Source organism: Ranitomeya imitator, chromosome 1 (assembly GCF_032444005.1).
Source record: "Ranitomeya imitator isolate aRanImi1 chromosome 1, aRanImi1.pri, whole genome shotgun sequence".
Lineage (NCBI taxonomy): Eukaryota > Metazoa > Chordata > Amphibia > Anura > Dendrobatidae > Ranitomeya > Ranitomeya imitator.
Genome location: NC_091282.1, coordinates 736,989,111 through 737,005,090, shown reverse-complemented (window position 1 = coordinate 737,005,090; position 15,980 = coordinate 736,989,111). Strand labels below are relative to the sequence as shown.

Here is a 15,980-nt window from a genome sequence, read left to right as displayed (position 1 = left end):
GCTGCTGGACACGCGCTAGTGGGGGATACGGCCCCGTGCTGCTGGACACTGGCTAGTGGGGGATACGGCCCCGTGCTGCTGGACACTGGCTAGTGGGGGATACGGCCCCGTGCTGCTGGACACTGGCTAGTGGGGGATACGGCCCCGTGCTGCTGGACACGCGCTAGTGGAGGATACGGCCCTGTGCTGCAGGACACTGGCTAGTGGGGGATACGGCCCCGTGCTGCAGGACACTGGCTAGTGGGGGATACGGCCCCGTGCTGCAGGACACTGGCTAGTGGGGGATACGGCCCCGTGCTACAGGACAAGCGTTAGTGGGGGATACGGCCCTGTGCTGCAGGACACTGGCTAGTGGGGGATACGGCCCCGTGCTACAGGACACGCGTTAGTGGGGGATACGGCCCTGTGCTGCAGGACACTGGCTAGTGGGGGATACGGCCCTGTGCTGCAGGACACTGGCTAGTGGGGGATACGGCCCCGTGCTGCAGGACACTGGCTAGTGGGGGATACGGCCCCGTGCTGCAGGACACTGGCTAGTGGGGGATACGGCCCTGTGCTGCAGGACACTGGCTAGTGGGGGATACGGCCCCGTGCTACAGGACAAGCGTTAGTGGGGGATACGGCCCCGTGCTGCAGGACACTGGCTAGTGGGGGATACGGCCCTGTGCTGCAGGACACTGGCTAGTGGGGGATACGGCCCCGTGCTACAGGACACGCGTTAGTGGGGGATACGGCCCTGTGCTGTAGGACACTGGCTAGTGGGGGATACGGCCCTGTGCTGCAGGACACTGGCTAGTGGGGGATACGGCCCCGTGCTACAGGACAAGCGTTAGTGGGGGATACGGCCTGTGCTGCAGGACACTGGCTAGTGGGGGATACGGCCCCGTGCTACAGGACACTGGCTAGTGGGGGATACGGCCCTGTGCTGCAGGACACTGGCTAGTGGGGGATACGGCCCCGTGCTACAGGACAAGCGTTAGTGGGGGATACGGCCCCGTGCTGCAGGACACTGGCTAGTGGGGGATACGGCCCTGTGCTGCAGGACACGCGCTAGTGGGGGATACAGCCCCGTGCTGCTGGACACTGGCTAGTGGGGGATACGGCCCCGTGCTGCTGGACACTGGCTAGTGGGGGATACGGCCCCGTGCTGCTGGACACTGGCTAGTGGGGGATACGGCCCCGTGCTGCTGGACACTGGCTAGTGGGGGATACGGCCCCGTGCTGCTGGACACGCGCTAGTGGAGGATACGGCCCTGTGCTGCAGGACACTGGCTAGTGGGGGATACGGCCCCGTGCTGCAGGACACTGGCTAGTGGGGGATACGGCCCCGTGCTACAGGACAAGCGTTAGTGGGGGATACGGCCCCGTGCTGCAGGACACGCGCTAGTGGGGGATACGGCCCTGTGCTGCAGGACACTGGCTAGTGGGGGATACGGCCCCGTGCTACAGGACACGCGTTAGTGGGGGATACGGCCCTGTGCTGCAGGACACTGGCTAGTGGGGGATACGGCCCTGTGCTGCAGGACACTGGCTAGTGGGGGATACGGCCCCGTGCTGCTGGACACTGGCTAGTGGGGGATACGGCCCTGTGCTGCAGGACACGCGCTAGTGGGGGATACAGCCCCGTGCTGCTGGACACTGGCTAGTGGGGGATACGGCCCTGTGCTGCAGGACACTGGCTAGTGGGGGATACAGCCCCGTGCTGCTGGACACGCGCTAGTGGGGGATACGGCCTGTGCTGCTGGACACTGGCTAGTGGGGGATACGGCCCCGTGCTACAGGACAAGCGTTAGTGGGGGATACGGCCCCGTGCTGCTGGACACGTGTTAGTGGGGGATACGGCCCCGTGCTGCAGGACACGCGTTAGTGGGGGATACGGCCCCGTGTTGCTGGACACGTGTTAGTGGGGGATACGGCCTGTGCAGCTGGACACTGGCTAGTGGGGGATACGGCCCCATGCTACAGGACAAGCGTTAGTGGGGGATACGGCCCCGTGCTGCTGGACACGCGCTAGTGGGGGATACAGCCCTGTGCTGCTGGACACTGGCTAGTGGGGGATACGGCCCCGTGCTACAGGACAAGCGTTAGTGGGGGATACGGCCCCGTGCTGCTGGACACGTGTTAGTGGGGGATACGGCCCCGTGCTGCAGGACACGCGTTAGTGGGGGATACGGCCCCGTGCTGCTGGACACGTGTTAGTGGGGGATACGGCCTGTGCAGCTGGACACGCGCTAGTGGGGGATACGGCCCCATGCTACAGGACAAGCGTTAGTGGGGGATACGGCCCCGTGCTGCTGGACACGCGCTAGTGGGGGATACGGCCTGTGCAGCTGGACACGCGCTAGTGGGGGATACGGCCCCATGCTACAGGACAAGCGTTAGTGGGGGATACGGCCCCGTGCTGCAGGACACGGCGTTAGTGGGGGATACAGCCCCGTGCTGCTGGACACTGGCTAGTGGGGGATACGGCCCCGTGCTGCAGGACACGCGTTACTGGGGGATACGGCCCCGTGCTGCAGGACACGGCGTTAGTGGGGGATACAGCCCCGTGCTGCTGGACACTGGCTAGTGGGGGATACGGCCCCATGCTACAGGACACGCGTTAGTGGGGGATACGGCCCCGTGCTGCTGGACACGCGCTAGTGGGGGATACGGCCTGTGCAGCTGGACACGCGCTAGTGGGGGATACGGCCCCATGCTACAGGACAAGCGTTAGTGGGGGATACGGCCCCGTGCTGCAGGACACGGCGTTAGTGGGGGATACGGCCCCGTGCTGCTGGACACTGGCTAGTGGGGGATACGGCCCCGTGCTGCAGGACACGCGTTAGTGGGGGATACGGCCCCGTGCTGCAGGACACGGCGTTAGTGGGGGATACAGCCCCGTGCTGCTGGACACTGGCTAGTGGGGGATACGGCCCCATGCTACAGGACACGCGTTAGTGGGGGATACGGCCCCGTGCTGCAGGACACGGCGTTAGTGGGGGATACAGCCCCGTGCTGCTGGACACGCGCTAGTGGGGGATACGGCCTGTGCTGCTGGACACGCGCTAGTGGGGGATACGGCCCCGTGCTGCTGGACACGCGCTAGTGGGGGATACAGCCCCGTGCTGCTGGACACGCGCTAGTGGGGGATACGGCCCCGTGCTGCTGGACACGCGCGTGTGGGGGATACGGCCCCGTGCTGCTGGACACGCGCGTGTGGGGAATACAGCCTGTGCTGCTGGACACGCGCTAGTGGGGGATACGGCCCCATGCTAGAGGATAAGCGTTAGTGGGGGATACGGCCCCGTGCTGCAGGACACGGCGTTAGTGGGGGATACAGCCCCGTGCTGCTGGACACGCGCTAGTGGGGGATACGGCCCCGTGCTGCAGGACACGCGTTAGTGGGGGATACGGCCCCGTGCTGCAGGACACGGCGTTAGTGGGGGATACGGCCCCGTGCTGCTGGACACGCGCTAGTGGGGGATACGGCCCCGTGCTGCTGGACACGCGCTAGTGGGGGATACGGCCCCGTGCTGCTGGACACGCGCTAGTGGGGGATACGGCCCCGTGCTGCTGGACACGCGCTAGTGGGGGATACGGCCCCGTGCTGCTGGACACGCGCTAGTGGGGGATACGGCCCCGTGCTGCTGGACACGCGCTAGTGGGGGATACGGCCCCGTGCTGCTGGACACGCGCTAGTGGGGGATACGGCCTGTGCAGCTGGACACGCGCTAGTGGGGGATACGGCCCCATGCTACAGGACAAGCGTTAGTGGGTGATACGGCCCCGTGCTGCAGGACACGGCGTTAGTGGGGGATACAGCCCCGTGCTGCTGGACACACGTTAGTGGGGGATGCGGCCCTGTGCTGCTGGACACGCGCTAGTGGAGGATACGGCCCTGTGCTGCAGGACACGCGCTAGTGGGGGATACGGCCCCGTGCTGCTGGACACTGGCTAGTGGGGGATACGGCCCCGTGCTACAGGACACGCGTTAGTGGGGGATACGGCCCTGTGCTGCAGGACACTGGCTAGTGGGGGATACGGCCCTGTGCTGCAGGACACTGGCTAGTGGGGGATACGGCCCTGTGCTGCAGGACACTGGCTAGTGGGGGATACGGCCCTGTGCTGCAGGACACGCGCTAGTGGGGGATACAGCCCCGTGCTGCTGGACACTGGCTAGTGGGGGATACGGCCTGTGCAGCTGGACACTGGCTAGTGGGGGATACGGCCCCATGCTACAGGACAAGCGTTAGTGGGGGATACGGCCCCGTGCTGCTGGACACGCGCTAGTGCGGGATACAGCCCTGTGCTGCTGGACACTGGCTAGTGGGGGATACGGCCCCGTGCTACAGGACAAGCGTTAGTGGGGGATACGGCCCCGTGCTGCTGGACACGTGTTAGTGGGGGATACGGCCCCGTGCTGCAGGACACGCGTTAGTGGGGGATACGGCCCCGTGCTGCTGGACACGTGTTAGTGGGGGATACGGCCTGTGCAGCTGGACACGCGCTAGTGGGGGATACGGCCCCATGCTACAGGACAAGCGTTAGTGGGGGATACGGCCCCGTGCTGCTGGACACGGCGTTAGTGGGGGATACAGCCCCGTGCTGCTGGACACTGGCTAGTGGGGGATACGGCCCCGTGCTGCAGGACACGCGTTACTGGGGGATACGGCCCCGTGCTGCAGGACACGGCGTTAGTGGGGGATACAGCCCCGTGCTGCTGGACACTGGCTAGTGGGGGATACGGCCCCATGCTACAGGACACGCGTTAGTGGGGGATACGGCCCCGTGCTGCTGGACACGCGCTAGTGGGGGATACGGCCTGTGCAGCTGGACACGCGCTAGTGGGGGATACGGCCCCATGCTACAGGACAAGCGTTAGTGGGGGATACGGCCCCGTGCTGCAGGACACGGCGTTAGTGGGGGATACAGCCCCGTGCTGCTGGACACTGGCTAGTGGGGGATACGGCCCCGTGCTGCAGGACACGCGTTAGTGGGGGATACGGCCCCGTGCTGCAGGACACGGCGTTAGTGGGGGATACAGCCCCGTGCTGCTGGACACTGGCTAGTGGGGGATACGGCCCCGTGCTGCAGGACACGGCGTTAGTGGGGGATACAGCCCCGTGCTGCTGGACACGCGCTAGTGGGGGATACGGCCTGTGCTGCTGGACACGCGCTAGTGGGGGATACGGCCCCGTGCTGCTGGACACGCGCTAGTGGGGGATACAGCCCCGTGCTGCTGGACACGCGCTAGTGGGGGATACGGCCCCGTGCTGCTGGACACGCGCTAGTGGGGGATACGGCCCCGTGCTGCTGGACACGCGCGTGTGAGGAATACAGCCTGTGCTGCTGGACACGCGCTAGTGGGGGATACGGCCCCATGCTAGAGGATAAGCGTTAGTGGGGTATACGGCCCCGTGCTGCAGGACACGGCGTTAGTGGGGGATACAGCCCCGTGCTGCTGGACACGCGCTAGTGGGGGATACGGCCCCGTGCTGCAGGACACGCGTTAGTGGGGGATACGGCCCCGTGCTGCAGGACACGGCGTTAGTGGGGGATACGGCCCCGTGCTGCAGGACACGGCGTTAGTGGGGGATACAGCCCCGTGCTGCTGGACACGCGCTAGTGGGGGATACGGCCCCGTGCTGCTGGACACGCGCTAGTGGGGGATACGGCCCCGTGCTGCTGGACACGCGCTAGTGGGGGATACGGCCCCGTGCTGCTGGACACGCGCTAGTGGGGGATACGGCCCCGTGCTGCTGGATACGCGCTAGTGGGGGATACGGCCCCGTGCTGCTGGACACGCGCTAGTGGGGGATACGGCCCCGTGCTGCTGGACACGCGCTAGTGGGGGATACGGCCTGTGCAGCTGGACACGCGCTAGTGGGGGATACGGCCCCATGCTACAGGACAAGCGTTAGTGGGGGATACGGCCCCGTGCTGCAGGACACGGCGTTAGTGGGGGATACAGCCCCGTGCTGCTGGACACACGTTAGTGGGGGATGCGGCCCTGTGCTGCTGGACACGCGCTAGTGGGGGATACGGCCCTGTGCTGCTGGACACGCGCTAGTGGAGGATACGGCCTCGTGCTGCTGGACACGCGTAAGTTGGGTATACGGGCCTGTGCTGCTGGACACGCGTTAGTGAGGGATACGGCCCCGTGCTGAGGGACACGCGTTAGTGGGGGATACGGGCCCCGTGCTGTGGGACACGTATTAGTAGGGGATACGGGCCCCGTGCTGCGGGACACGCGTTAGTGGGGGATACGGCCCCATGCTGTGGGACACGCATTAGTAGGGGATACGGCCCTGTGCTGCGGGACACGCGTTAGTGGGGGATATGGGCCCCGTGCTGCGGGATGCGCGTTAGTGGGAGATATGTGCCTGTGCTGCGGGACATGCGTTAGTGGGGGATACGGCCCCGTGCTGCGTGACACGCGCTAGTGGGGGATACAGCCCCATGCTGCTGGACACGCGCTAGTGGGGGATACGGCCCCGTGCTGCTGGACACGCGCTAGTGGGGGATACAGCCCCATGCTGCTGGACACGCGATAGTGGGGGATACGGCCCCGTGCTGCTGGACACGGTGTTAGTGGGGGATACAGCCCCATGCTGCTGGACACGCGCTAGTGGGGGATACGGCCCCGTGCTGCTGGACACGGCGTTAGTGGGGGATACAGCCCCGTGCTGCTGAACACGCGCTAGTGGGGGATACGGCCCCCTGCTGCTGGACACGGCGTTAGTGGGGGATACAGCCCCGTGCTGCTGGACACGCGCTAGTGGGGGATACAGCCTCGTGCTGCGGGACACGCGTTAGTGGGGGATGCGGGCCTGTGCTGCTGGACACGCGCTAGTGGGGGATACGGCCCCGTGCTGCTGGACACGGCGTTAGTGGGGGATACAGCCCCGTGCTGCTGAACACGCGCTAGTGGGGGATACGGCCCCCTGCTGCTGGACACGGCGTTAGTGGGGGATACAGCCCCGTGCTGCTGGACACGCGCTAGTGGGGGATACGGCCTCGTGCTGCGGGACACGCGTTAGTGGGGGATGCGGGCCTGTGCTGCTGGACACGCGCTAGTGGGGGATACGGCCCCGTGCTGCGGGACACGCGTTAGTGGGGGATGCGGGCCTGTGCTGCTGGACACGCGTAAGTGGGGTATACGGGCCTGTGCTGCTGGACACGCGTTAGTGAGGGATGCGGCCCCGTGCTGAGGGACACGCGTTAGTGGGGGATACGGGCCCCGTGCTGCGGGACACGCATTAGTAGGGGATACGGCCCTGTGCTGCGGGACACGCGTTAGTGGGGGATACGGGCCCCGTGCTGCGGGACACGCGTTAGTGGGGGATACGGCCCCGTGCTGTGGGACACGCATTAGTAGGGGATACGGCCCTGTGCTGCGGGACACGCGTTAGTGGGGGATACGGGCCCCGTGCTGCGGGATGCGCGTTAGTGGGAGATATGTGCCTGTGCTGCGGGACACGTGTTAGTGGGGGATACGCATAGGTACAAACAATGCGCGCACAAAATGTTACAATTGGTCAAGTTAACCCCTTAGTGACTGAGCCAAATTTTTAAAATCTGACCAGTGTCACTTTATGTGGTAATAACTCTGCAAAGCTTCAACAAATCCCAGTGATTTTGAGACTGTTTTTTCGTGACACATTATACTTTATGATAATGGTAAATTTAGGTTGATAGGTTTTGTGTTTATTTATAAAAAAAATAAAAAATTTGAGAAAAATGTTAAAAAATTAGCAATTTTCAAACTTTGAATGATTATCCCTTTAATCCAGATGGCCATACCACAGCAAACCATTAATAAATAACATTTCCCACATGTCTCCTTTACATCAGCACCATTTGTAAAATGTTAGGATTAAAAATGTAGCAGCAATTTTCCATTTTTTCAAGGAAATTTACAAAATTTATTTTTTTAGGGACCTATCCATGTTTGAAGTGACTTTAGGGGTCTCATATATTGGGAAACCCCCAAACGTGATACTATTTTAAAAACAGCACCCCCAGACATATTGAAAACTGCAGTCAGGTAGTTTATTAACCCTTCAGGTGCTTTACAGGAATTAATGCAAAGTGGTATGACAGAAATGAAAATGTGCATTTTTACCACCTAAATGTATCTAACTTCTGAACAGATTACTACAGCAATCAGACTCTAAGGCTATGTGCACACTTTGCAGATTCCACTGCGGATTTTTCCGCAGTGGAATTCCAAAATCCGCAGTGAAAACCCGTCGCGGTTTTTACTGCGGATTTATCGCGGTTTTTACTGCGGTTTCTTCTGCGGATTTTCATCTGCAGTTTCCTATTGGAGCAGGTGAAAATCCGCAGAAAAGAAGTGACATGCTGCGGAATGTAAACCGCAGCGTTTCCGCGTGGTTTTTTCCGCAGCATGTGCACTGCGTTTTTTGTTTCCCATAGGTTTACATTGTACTGTAAACTCATGGGAAACTGCTGCAGATCCGCAGCGGTCAAATCCGCTGCGGATCCGCAGCAAAATCCGCAAAGTGTGAATATAGCCTAAGGCCGCTATTTGGTCATGAATTGCCATGGCAAACATCAGGACCACAAAATCAAGATCTGGGGACACCAATTTGGTTAAATAGGAAGCCCCCACACTCTATTAACCATTTATAATGATGTAGTCACTATTGACAGCAGCATCTAAGGGGTTAAACAGAGTTGGACGGTGCAAACACTGATCGTGGCTGATGCAGCAAGTTGTCAGCTATAGTGGACAGCCGAAAGCTACTGGATAGTCACCTGTATGGGGAGGCTATTCTCTTATATCTCAGGTCAGTTAAAAGACGTATTGGCTGACATTAAGGGGATAAATCTAGCAAAATGCATTTGGCATCTGAAATGTGCAACTTTGACCCTGAAAAGAATTCACATAATGGGTTAAAACACATCGTGTGCTGATTTCAATTCAATCTGTATTTGGAAGCCGGATCAGAGAAGGAGTGCACTGTTCCCGGAGATACCGCAATAAGGGATCAATGCGTGGAGTGGACAGAGCAAGCTCTTTTTCCATCTCCCTGTTGAAAAAATCCATTTACTATGTGGTCTCCAATTAGGAGACGTATCGGATATTAAACTGATAAGAACAGATACTACAATTGATCTTGGGCGGCGATCAATCGATCATAGCCAAAAGGTGATAACCAGAAATAGTTTTGTACTTGTGCCGCCCCGAGGCCTGACACTGATTTTTTTTTTTTTCCCTCAGATGGGAAGTTCCACAGTCAGGCAACCAAAACTATACGGAACTCAACTCCCAAAACAGCGTGCCACATACTCAATGTAACCAACAATGTTACTCAACAAGAATGTCACATTCCACCTCTCTACACTCAATCATCTTATATACAGCTTTCTTCTTTTCTAACAATCTTACATCCACATCACACAGTTCATACTTCACTAAAAAGTTGTACACCCACACATACCACACAGGAACGTCAAAAGCCACTGGGCTCCTAAGATCTCTTTCACGCCATTTCAAACGAAACAAGAAATTTCCAAACAAAAACCTGCACATACATGCATACTTCCCATCCATCCTAATCACACCTAGTACAGACACCATGATATTCACGCCAAAAAATACATTCAAATTTGGGAAACCCAGTCCCTCCTTATCCAAACTCTTCATAACAATCTCTCTCCTTGCACGCTCCATACATGAGCCCAAAAAAAAGACAAACAAAACCCTATTTAATCTTCTAATACACTTGTAGCTTGGTGGAAAAACCATCGCAACATACAAAAATAAAAGGTAACAACACTCTTAATAACTAAAATTTTACCAAAAAACGTAAGATCCCTCAAACTCCAAAAATTTAACTTACGCTCCACTCTCTCACATCCACCCAGCTTTCCTCTCCATCCAATTTCTCTGAAATTTCACCCCCAAAACCTTTATCGATCCACTCACCACATTCACTCCAGCATCATCGCTCAGACTCCTCCCCCCAAAACTCTTAGGCCGGCATCACACTCAGCGTAAGACAATACGGTCCGTATTTTATGGCCGTAATACGCTGAAAAGTCCCCAAAATAGTGGTCCGTAGCTCCTCCGTAGGCAGGGTGTGTCAGCGTATTTTGCGCATGGCATCCTTTGTATGTAATCCGTATGGCATCCGTACTGCGAGATTTTCTCGCAGGCTTGCAAAACTGACATACGGCTATACAAGGGATCCATGTGTAAAAAAATAATAAAAACATTATATATATATATATATATATATATATATATATATATATTAATATTTCATCCAGTGCGAGATAGCTTAAAAGCCGGTAATTCAATTGCCGGCTTTTGCTACCTCCTTCAAAAACCCGACATGATTTGAGACATGGTTTACATACAGTAAACCATGTCATATCCCCCTTTTTTTTGCATATTCCACACTACTAATGTTAGTAGTGTGTATGTGCAAAATTTGGCCATTCTAGCTATTAAAGGGTTAAATGGCGGAAAAAATTGGCGTGGGCTCCCGCGCAATTTTCTCCGCCAGAGTAGTAAAGCCAGTGACTGAGGGCAGATATTAATAGCCTGGAGAGGGTCCACGGTTATTGGCCCCCCCTGGCTAAAAACACCTGCCCCCAGCCACCCCAGAAAAGGCACATCTGGAAGATACGCCTATTCTGGCACTTGGCCACTCTCTTCCCATTCCCGTGTAGCAGTGGGATATGGGGTAATGAAGGGTTAATGCCACCTTGCTATTGTAAGGTGAAATTAAGCCAGATTAATAATGGAGAGGCGTAAATTATGACACCTATCCATTATTAAGCCAATTGTATGAAAGAGTTAAAAAAAAACACACATTATTAAAAAGTAATTTAATGAAATAAACACACCGTTTGTTGTAATATTTTATTGCACGCTCAATCCACTTGCTGAAGACCCTCGCTCTGTGACAAAGAAAAAATAATAAACCAACAACATACATACCTTCCGAGGATCTGTAACGTCCCACGTTGTAGATCCATCTGAAGGGGTTAATTTTTTTTACATCCAGGAGCTCTGCTATAATGCAGCTATGCTCCTGGCTGTAAAACCCCAGCGAATGAATGGAAACTAGGTCAATGACCTGTAGTTACCTTTATTCGCGGTGAGGGGCCCTCTGCTGGATGTCCTCATATGAACTCGAGCCTGGGAACTTTTCTGAATTGTTCCCACGCTCGAAGGACATCCAGCAGAGGGCGCCTCACCGCGAATGAAGGTAACTACAGGTCATTGACCTAGTTTCCATTCATTCGCTGGGGTTTTACAGCCAGGAGCATAGCTGCATTATAGCAGAGCTCCTGGCTGTAAAAAAAAATTAACCCCTTCAGATGGATCTACAACGTGGGACGTTACAGATCCTCGGAAGGTATGTATATTGTTGGTTTATTATTTTTTCTTTGTCACAGAGCGAGGGTCTTCAGCGAGTGGATTGAGCGTACAATAAAATATTACAAGAAATGGTGTGTATTTCATTAAATTACTTTTTAATAATGTGTGTGTGTTTTTTTAACTCTTTCATACAATTGGATTAATAATGGATAGGTGTTATGATGCGGTGGTCTAGGAGCAACATGGAACGAGCTCTGAGGGAAGTGGTAACTGTACTGACCGCAGACCCGAAGCTCAACACAACACTAGAAGCAGCCGTGGAATGCTCCTAACTCTCCCTAGGCATCTCGTCACAGCCTAAGAGCTAACTACCCCTGAAGACAGTAGCAGGAAAACTATCTTGCCTCAGAGAAAATCCCCAAAGGACAGATTAGCCCCCCACAAATAATGACTATGAGTGGAGAGGAAAAAGACATACACAGAATGAAACCAGGATGAGCACAGGAGGCCAGTCTAGCTTGATAGATAGGACAGGATGGAATACTGTGCGGTCAGTATAAAACACTACAAAAATCCACGCAGAGTTTACAAAAAATCTCCACACCTGACTAAAGGTGTGGAGGGTAACTCTGCTTCTCAGAGCTTCCAGCAAGACAGAAAATACTTCAAACTGATAATGCTGGACAAACAAAGAAAGCACCGAATGGATAAGACCACAAACTATGGACAGAAAAAGTAAGCAAAAACTTAGCTTTGCAGAACTGGTCAGGATAACAGGGAACTCCAAAGAGATGTGAATCCAACCAGGAACAATTTACAAGTGGCACTAGCTGAAGGAACAGCCAGGCTTAAATAGGCGAGAGAGGAGATGATAAGTGGAGGCAGCTGACCACAGCTAACTCCAAGGAGCAGCCATACCACTTGAAACCACAAGAGGGAGCCCAAGAGCAGAACTCACAAAAGTGCCACTTACAACCACCGGAGGGAGCCCAGGAGCAGAATTCACAACAGATAGGTGTCATAATTGACGCCTCTCCATTATTAATCTGGCTTAATGTCACCTTACAATAGCAAGGTGGCATTAACCCTTCATTACCCCATATCCCACCGCCACACGGGAATCGGAAGAGAGTGGCCAAGTGCCAGAATAGGCGCATCTTCCAGATGTGCCTTTTCTGGGGTGGCTGGGGGCAGGTGTTTTTAGCCAGGGGGGGCCAATAACCGTGGACCCTCTCCAGGCTATTAAGATCTGCCCTCAGTCACTGGCTTTACTACTCTGGTGGAGAAAATTGCGCGGGAGCCCACGCCAATTTTTTCCGCCATTTAACCCTTTAATTTAATAGCTAGAACGGCCAAATTTTGCACATACACACTACTAACATTAGTAGTGTGGAATATGCAAAAAAAAGGGGGATATGACATGGTTTACTGTATGTAAACCATGTCTCATATCATGTCGGGTTTAGGAAGGAGATAGCAAAAGCCGGCAATTGAATTACCGGCTTTTAAGCTATCTAGCGCTGGATGAAATATTAATATATATACATATATGTGTCTCAATGACATATATATATATATATACCTATTCTATGTGTACACATTAATTCTACCTATTCTACTGTAAGCTGTCAGTGTGATTTTACTGTACACCGCGCTGAATTGCCGGCTTTTCTCGCTAACACCGCTGCGTATTTCTCGCAAGTCACACTGCTGGTCCGTGTGTAATCCGTATTTTTCGGGCCCCCATAGACTTGCATTGGCGATTTTTTTGCGCAATACGATGACAAACGCAGCATGCTGCGATTTTCTACGGCCGTAGAAAACCGTATAATACAGATCAGTAAAATACGGCAGATAGGAGCTGGGGCATAGAGAATAATTGGGCGGTGTGTAATGCGTGTTTTACGGACGTATTTAATGCGCTCATACGTCCGTAAAACTCGCAAGTGTGACGCCGGCCTTACACTCACTCTTCTCCCAATTCACTTTAAAAGCAGATGCGCCACAAAAAATAGAAACCAACAACTTCACACGCCGTACCGAACACTCTGAATCACACAGCACACACACATCATCCATATAGCCACTCATCTTCCACTCTCTCCCCCCCCCCCCACCCGGTACTTGCACACCTAGAACCACCTTATCTTTTCTTAACAGACATAACAAAGGCTCAATTGCGCAAATAAAAACAATAGGGGACAAAGGGCACCTCTGCCGAACACCGGAAAATACATTTACTCTCCTCCCCACCTTTCCATTCAACAACACACAACTGTAAATGTTCTTAAGGCCCCTTCACACTAAGCGACGCTGCAGCGATACCGACAACGATCCGGATCGCTGCAGCGTCGCTGTTTGGTCGCTGGAGAGCTGTCACACAGACCGCTCTCCAGCGACCAACGATGCCGGTAACCAGGGTAAACATCGCGTAACTAAGCGCAGGGCCGCGCTTAGTAACCCGATGTTTACCCTGGTTACCATGCTAAAAGTAAAAAATAACAAACACTAAACTCCTGAACTAGATCTCTGGGTTTCCAGAACCCGACGCACTTTATAGCCTATTCTCGTATGCTTCCAGGCCGTTCCTCGGCGTGCGTCCTGTCCGCTGGGATGCGGGGGCAGCCACACTCCTTCCCTGAATTCCCCACACCCTCATCCATCCTTCTTTTCTTCTTCCCACCCTCTTTTCTATCCCCTTCCTTACTTTCTATGTTTGTCCTCCTCATAACTAGTTCGATTATACATATTGTATTTTGAATATCCACAAAGAAATCTAACAATTGGTACCATCTATCCCGGCTGTTTTTTATTGTTATCAGCTCATGATTTCGGGATAGCCAGGAGCATTGCTGATCAGAAAAGTTAAATCATAAGACATAAATGCTGTAACTATGCTCCTCTTGTTCGACTTAAAATTACTGCCTATCATTGCACAGATTTACCAGTTTGTAACGTTTGCCTTTGTTTTTTTTATTGCTGTGACCAATAAAAATGATTTATACAAAAAACAAACACTAGATACTTACCTACCGCTGTCTGTCCTCCAGCGCTGTGCTCTGCTTCTCTGCTCTCCTCCTGTACTGGCTGTGAGCCGGAAAGCAGAGCGGTGACGTCACCGCTCTGCTTTCCGGCTCACAGACAGTACAGGAGGAGTGCAGAGCACAGCGCTGGAGGACAGACAGCGGTAGGTAAGTATCTAGTGTTTTTTTTTTTTTACTTTTAGCATGGTAACCAGGGTAAACATTGGGTTACTAAGCGCGGCCCTGCGCTTAGTTACCCGATGTTTACCCTGGTTACCAGTGAAGACATCGCTGGATCGGTGTCACACAAGCCGATCCAGCGATGTCTCCAGGGAGTCCAGCGACGAAATAAAGTTCTGGACTTTATTCAGCGACCAACGATCTCCCAGCAGGGGCCTGATCGTTGGTCGCTGTCACACATAATGATATCGTTAACGATATCGTTGCTACGTCACAAATAGCAACGATATCGTTAACAATATCGTTATGTGTGAAGGTACCTTTATACAAGCTTCTCACTCTCTCAACAAACAAAGAAAGAAAACCCATCTTCACCAACACACTAAACAAAAAACCATGCGCCAATCTAGCATACGCCTTCTCAAAATCAAAACTCAACACATACACCCCCTTCTTACGATTCATGCAGTCCCATAAACAATCTCTCAACATACACAAACTTCCATGTATTCATCTTCCAGGCACCGCACAACATTGCTCCTCGCCTACCACACTCCAAACCACGCCACGCATCCTGTTAGCCAAAAGTTTTGCATAAATCTTATAATCACAATTTAGCAATGTGATCGGCCTCCAATTTTTTAGATTTTTCAAATCACCTTTTTTTGGCAATAACACAACCACCCCTGCACGCATACCATTTGCCACCTCTGCATTCGCCCACATATACTTACATACATCCACAAAATCCTTCCCGATCACATCCCACAATAAAATTCCACCGGTAAACCATCCTCCCCGGTGTTTTATTCAATGCCATGCTACACACCACCTTCCATACTTCTTCACCCGTCGCATGACCCATCAAACTTTCCCTTTCTATCCTATTCAAACTATTTTCCAAAACACTCAGCACCTCACTCTCCAAGCGTTCATCCCTCCATTTCACAGCATACCAATCATAAAACTTTGCCACTTCCTCACACAAGTCCGCACCACTCACTTCATTTCCATCCATCTCATTCAAAACACATACTCTGTCTCTTCCCAAAAAATTTTTGTAAAGAAAAAACAAGAACACTTCTCATTCTTCTCCAAATTCTCTATTTTGGCCCTGCACACAATACTCCTCCTCTTTCTAACAAAAAATCATTCACCTCTTTTTTTACTATCACCAAATCTTCACTCACATCCATCCCTCCCGCCCTCCATTTATACAACACACTCAGTCTTGCATTTATAAAAACAAATCTTTCTCTCTTTGCAGCCACACACTTGTACCCGAGTTTAAAAAAAAACCTCTTGGTTTTCTATTAAACCCAATCCCACCATTCACACACACACTTCTGAAATCACTCCTGCACCCACACCACTCTGCATAATGTCTTTCATACTCCTCTCTCACCCCCCTCCTTCCAGCAAACTCACATTCAGCT

General features: G+C 53.7%; 1 pseudogene; it reads right to left on the bottom strand.

The window, feature by feature from the left end:
- Nucleotides 1–8,958: 8,958 nt before the first annotated feature.
- Nucleotides 8,959–9,162, bottom strand: LOC138660435 (U2 spliceosomal RNA; annotated as a pseudogene).
- Nucleotides 9,163–15,980: the final 6,818 nt, after the last annotated feature.